The sequence below is a fragment of the Pongo abelii genome, chromosome 6, assembly GCF_028885655.2.
Source record: "Pongo abelii isolate AG06213 chromosome 6, NHGRI_mPonAbe1-v2.0_pri, whole genome shotgun sequence".
NCBI classification, from domain to species: Eukaryota; Metazoa; Chordata; class Mammalia; order Primates; family Hominidae; genus Pongo; species Pongo abelii.
Window position 1 is genome coordinate 108634616 of NC_071991.2, and position 6548 is coordinate 108641163.

The 6548-nt window shown below is 41.2% G+C and overlaps 1 protein-coding gene across 10 annotated transcripts in view; it reads right to left on the reverse strand.

The window, feature by feature from the left end:
• IMMP2L (inner mitochondrial membrane peptidase subunit 2) overlaps window positions 1-551 on the reverse strand; it is a 917762-nt gene extending 917211 nt beyond the window's left edge. For 6 of the 10 annotated variants that reach the window (XM_024249972.2, XM_063726140.1, XM_063726139.1 and 3 more), the window contains exon 1: window positions 459-540. The gene's annotated coding sequence lies outside the window, so the exon portion shown is untranslated. Of the gene's footprint in view, window positions 1-242 lie in introns of all 10 variants that reach the window. The other 4 variants (XM_024249965.2, XM_024249966.2, XM_024249968.3 and 1 more) reach the window with 4 other exon arrangements.
• Window positions 552-6548: the final 5997 nt, after the last annotated feature.

The window sequence follows — 6548 nt, forward strand, 5'->3', positions numbered from 1 at the left end:
GGCAGAAGGCAGCGCGCCCCCACAGCGCTCCCTCACGGCCAAGGCCGGGGGCCGGACTAGTCCTCTTTGTGAGGACTGGGAGAGGGCGCGTTCTGGGGGCGCCGGCTCGGCGGGGAGGAGCGGGCCAGCTCCGGGCCAGGTGTGCCGCCTGTGGCGCCGGTTTCCCAACCTAGGTAGCCAGTGGCACCAAGAAGAGAACTAGGCAGGGGTGGCCGCCGCACGCGCCTCAGATAAACACGCACACGCACACATGCTCGCGATCACGCAAGACTCGCGGCCGCGCACCCCTCCGCCTCCCGGCAACGCCCGCTCCGCCGGGGCCGGGGCCGGGGCCGACTCCCAGGGAAGGGTCCCCAGCCCAGGAAACCACCAAGGGTCGGCGGCTGCGCGCCCGCCCACCCCTGCCAGCCTCACAGCCCCCCACCCGCCGCCAGACGGCGGGAGCCCGCCCTCCGCACCCGCTGCGCTGCTCAGCCCGGGGGAAGTCCCCGCGCAGACCCCGCCCTCCGCCGGCGGCAAGCTCCGCCCCGCTCCCCCGGCGCGCGCTGGCCGCCCGAAGCTCCGCCCCCGGCGGAAAACTGGTCTCTGGACCGCCCGCCCAGGTCGGGCTCAAAATGCGGCGTGGATCTGAAAGGATCAAACACTACACTAATTCAGCAAGCTATTATTGAGCACTTGCCCTAAGCTCAGCAACGTACTAACGGGGGAGAGGACAATAAAGAGCCGAAAAGTCTATGAAACTGTGTCTTCAGCTCCTCCTCTTGTTTTAGAAGTCAGGAAACAGAGAACCCTCACAGTTACTTAAGTACAGGGCAGTAGTGGCAAAGCACCTCACTAGCGATCTCTGGGCAACTCCTCATTGCATTTTTTCCTACTCATGTGCACTCAGGAAAACTATTCAGTTTTGCTGCCTTCAGGTAAACCAAAGTGAGTAATACAGGACAGGCGGTTTACTTGAGAGAAACGGGAATTTCATACTGAAGCTTTTGCCCTCAAATGGTACAAACTCTTTTTTTTTTTTTTTTTTTTTTTTGTTCTGAGACGGAGTCTTGCTCTGTCGCCCAGGCTGGAGTGCAGTGGCGCGATCTCAGCTCACTGCAAGCTCCGCCTCCCGGGTTCACGCCATTCTCCTGCCTCAGCCTCCCTCGTAGCCGGGACTACAGGCCCCCCGCCACCATGCCCGGCTAATCTTTTTGTATTTTTAGTAGAGACGGGATTTCACCGTGTTAGCAAAGATGGTCTCCATCTCCTGACCTCGTGATCCGCTCACCTAAGCCTCCCAAAGTGTTGGGATTACAGGCGTGAGCCACTGCGCCCGGCCAAATGGTACAAACTCTTAACTGGGTTATTACAACCTACAAAGAAACCTTCTTATCCATGTTATTAATTATCCTAATTCAATGTGGTTTAAAATGTTGATGAAAGTACCCAAATCATGGTGCTCCAACAAGCTGGATGCCAACCAGATACTCGTAAGCACTTGCAATTACGTGAAGCAGCCAGAAAGATCAACTACCAGATTCTCCATGATTGAAGAATTGATAAATAGAAAGGGAAGACCGAAACCGGCCAAATTTTCCCTTCGAAATGAAACTTGAGAAACTTGCGTGTATTTTACCTGAGTTCCTTTCTCAGGAGATAAACTGTCAGACCTCCCATATAGTGTCAAGGAACTGAAACTTTCCAGAACACGACATCTGGACAATGAGGTGCATCTGCTGCCTGTTCACAAACTCCTCTTCCTTACCCCTCCATAATTCCCTGCTATAGAAAGCCCTAACTTTAGTCTCCCTAAGACATGTTTGAGACTGGTCTCCCTGCCAGCACACCTGCATTAAGGCCCGTCTTCTCTGGCAATACTCATTGTCTCAGGGATTGGTTTTCTTTGCTAGGAGCAACCCAACCTAGGCTGAAGCCCAGGCATTTAGCAGCAGTGGCACCTAGAGATACTGAACAGACATAAAATACTTTTTTTCTCCTTTTCTTACTCCTCCAGTTGCATCTTCATTATTTCTGTCTCTATTCTCCTTCTAGATACTGCCAAACTACTCTGTGCACTTTCAGATCACTTAATACTAATGTAAATAACAGACATTCTGGCACTCTTAGTTCAAAATTCATTCTAAAGGTTTAAGAATCTACTCAGAGTCTTAAATAGCCTGATAACTAAAATTCCAAGAGTCTCCTAAAGAGAGCAAAATTGCTCTCCTGTGAAGGGGATATGTGCCAGTTTTTCTTACTTGTCACTGAAATAATTACCGTAAAGTAAGCTCTTTTCTGCCAGTGCTTAAGGACTTAATTTCAAGAGCACTTAGGTGACAGGACCACCCTCATCAAATAGCAGTCAAGAACTATTTGGTACCATGACCCCAAATTAAATGGAGCTCCTGGTCACTAGGAACTGACAGTCTGGGATGGAATGTAGGTGAATAAACAACAAAGACAGGTGTTTATGGCCTGTATCGTATTGGGAAGTCAATAAACATACAAAAAGAGTTGCTAGGTCTGGCCTGATTTTATCACTAAGATTCATCAAGGGTACTTAAAAAGAAGCTAATATCTGGAAAAGGCAGAACTATGGTATATTAGTCAGGGTTTCCTAGAGGGCAGAACTAATAGGATAGATATATAAATATAAAGAGGAGTTTATTAACTTACATGATGACAAAGTCCCACAATAGGCTGTCTGCAAGCTTGAGGAGCAAGAGAGCCAGTCCGAGTCTCAAAATTGAAGAACTTCGAGTCCGATGTTTGAGGGCAGTAAGCATCCAGCACAGGAGAAAGCTGTAGGCTGGGAGACTGGGCCAGTCTCTCCTTTTCATGTTTTTCTGCCTGCTTTATATTCACTGGCAGCTGATTAGATGGTGCCCACCCAATTAAGGGTGGGTCTGCCTTTCCCAACCCACTGACTCAAATGTTAATCTCCCTGGCAACACCCTCATAGACACACCCAGGATCAATACTTTCTATCCTTCAATACAATCAAGCTGACACTCAGTATTAACCATCACATATGGAGACAGTAAAAAGATCAGTGATTGCCAGAGGTCACAGAGGAGGGGGATATGAAGCACAGATTTTTAGGGCAGCGAAACTATTCTGTATGATATGATAATGGTGATGCATGTCATTATACATTTGTGCAAACCCATAAAATATACAATCCAAAGAGGGAGCCTTAATATAAAATCTCAACTTTGGGTGATAATGATGTCAATGTAAGTTCATCAGTTGTAACAAATATACTGCTCTGAATACAGGATATTCATAGTCAGGGAGGCTGTGCAGATGTGGGGTACAGGAATATATAGGAACTCTATACTTCCTGCTCAATTTTGCTCTGAACCTGAAACTGATCTTTGGGAGAAAAAAGTTTATGAGAAAAAGAAGCAGCAGTTAGAGCATCCTATTTTATTCTAATTTATCAATTAAATTCTAAGCTGAATATTTGGCTTTATGTGTCTAGTTCAAATATATTTGCTTTGTCTCTTTACGTATTAAAGCAGACCTCTGTTGTTAATACCATCAGGGGAAAATGAATCATATAGTCCTAAGGTACAAATTTAAATTATAGTTAGGCATCAAATCTAATGTTCAAAGAGATATTTAAACAAAGTTAAAATAATTAAGTTTACAAATTCCACAAATATAGATATTAAAATCTATTCCTATCTATACATACTTACCATTAGTAAGCAAATAATAGAAGGTATCATAGAGTAGCAGTTCTCAAACTTCTTTTTGATCTCAAGTTCTCTTTACATTCTTAAAAATGATTGAGAACTTTAAAGAGCTGTTGTTTATGTGGGTTATATATGTCCATATTTACTCTATTAAAATTTAAGATAGAAAAATGTTAGACATGTGTTTGTTTAATTTAAACCCATTACATGTTACTGTAAAGGTTATTTTTATAAATAATGACTACTTTTTTCCCAGAAAATTAGAGAAAAGTGGCATTTTTAACATTTTATAAATCTCTTATTATCTGGCTTAATGGAGAGCACTGGATTCTCATATTCTGCCTCTGCATTCAGGCTGTTGTGATATGTTGTTATACCTAAGATATGAAGAAAATTAACTGTCATACAAATTCATAGTTGAAAAAGAGAGGACCTTACAAAGCTCCTGGAAGGGTTTCAGTAACCTCTAGGGGTTCTCAAACCTCAGTTGGAGAATTACTGCCAAATGGCATTTTGCATTTCATTTGTTTGAATGTCATGTATTTCCACACAGGCTTCTGTTAACACCTGAAATTATAGCCCTTTACTTATTTCAAGCTAAAACTCCTATTTGTCAGCTCATATCAAACCATGACATTTCAAAAAAGTTTTTCAAAGCTTTTACTATAGCAACTCTGATGAAATTGATATTATTATTTGAATTGATATGAAAACATTTGAGATTTCATTTATATCCTTCATCTCAAACTTTTTGGAAAATTTTGAAATAAATTGTACCATCTGGAAAAAATGTAACATTGGTATATAGTTATTAATCCAATTTTAGGTATGCTTATAACAAGGTATATCCCCTTTTATAAAAATAATTTAAAAGTGAGCTTAAAACAAAAACAGAAAAAGCAATTACAGTTTTATTTATTAAGTAAATGAATACTTGATTCTAAACTTACTACCTTGGAATAAAATTTTAAATTTATAACCTTTCATTTTTATTACAAATAAAAATAATATAAATCATCCAGTTTGGGGTTTTTTAATACGGTTTCCAACTAAAAGAAACTAGAGCTTACCAACGGAATGTCTGACTTCAGATCTGGGTCAGGTTATACACAAGATGAGCATAGGATAACTTGTCCCACAAAGCTGGAAATCCATTAACAACAAAATGTGTCAAAGGGACACAGAAACCAATATCAAATAGCTCCTTTGGCCAAAGATGGACAATTTAAGCATCAAAAGAAGTAATGGATGCAGTTGTTTGAAACATACTGAATATATAAAAATTCATGAGTTCTTAATGATGTTCCAAAAAGGGGAGGTCAGTAAAAGGAAAAAAAAAATCCACTGGACACTATTGCAAGTAGCTAGCACTAAGCCCTTATTCTAAAATTGTCCATTAAAAGAAAATAATTCAAATGTTCTGATTTATCTTTCCTGATTAAACTATATATCAGAAAACCAAATTGGTGTTGAGGGAAAGTTGTTTTTTATAATAAATATGAAACAACAGAACTGGAAACCCACCATTTAGCAATCTTGCATTTAATAAATGATTCAGGCAACCATCATCAATGGATCAAACTAACAGATGAAATGTTCATGAGGAACTTCACAATGGAGATCAGACTGTCACTACCTCAGCCTAATAATCTGTCATTACAAGTGGGACTCCAGACATTGTGTGCTTCCTGATCTAATGCCATCTGAAGCACTCAGCACGACTATGAAATGTTATCACCCAAAAATCATGAATGGAATCTAATCAAGCCTTAAAACTGACTTCTCACTTACAGGCTTACAAAAAACATGAGGGTTACAGGAATAAGTTAAATGACACCACAAAGAGGCCGGGCATGGTGGCTCGCACCTGTAATCCCAGCACTTTGGGAGGTCAAGGAAAGTGGATCACTTGGGGCCAGGAGTTCAAGACCAGCCTGGGTAACATGGTGAAACCCTGTCTCTACTAAAAAACAATGAGCCAGGCATGGTGGTGTGTGCCTATAATCCCAGCTACTCAGGAGGCTGAGGCAGGAGAATCGCTTGAACCCGGGAAGTGGAGGTTACAGTGAGCCAAGATGGCACCACTGCACTCCAGCCTGGATGACAGGGTGAGACCCTGTCTCAAAAAAAAAAAAAAAAAAAAAAAAAAAAAGACGCCACAAAGAAGGAAACAGGTAAATTTAGAATGGAGTAGAATGGAGGACACTCTCTGGGACAATTGATGTAGTCTCTACAACAAGTTAATAACTGGACACACAGGAGAGGGAATGGGTCAGGAGAAGCCTAGGTTAAAAAAAATACATCCATGAAATGTAAGATGTGAACCTTTATTTGGATCCTGATTGAAACATCACAACTATAAAGACTTGTAAGACAATCACAGACATTTAACTATGGACTGGTGTTAGATGATACCAAAGAAATATTATTTTATTAGGTGTAATAATGGCATTGTGATTATGTAAGAAAATGTCCATAATTTTTGGAGAGGCATTCTGAAGTATGTTGAAGTTAAACGACATACTCTCTGGAATTTGCTTTATACTTCAACATAAAAAAAAAAGGAAGGAAGAAAAAGAGATAGCATAAATGTGAAAATAAAATGGATAATTATTGGATCTAGATGATGAGGGCAGTTCTTTGCACTTTTTCATGGTTTTTGTATATGTTTGAAATTTTGTATAATGAGTATTTAAAAATATAAGTGATGGCTATAGCTCAGATTTTCTAGAAAATAGTGCCTGAGACAAACTCACATGTTAAAATTTTCTTGGGGGTTGCAGTACTAGAAAAGCAATAATGAAGGAAAAGGGGGAACAGAGGCAGGGACAGAGGGAGGAAGATCCGTGGTGGTATGTTTCCAAG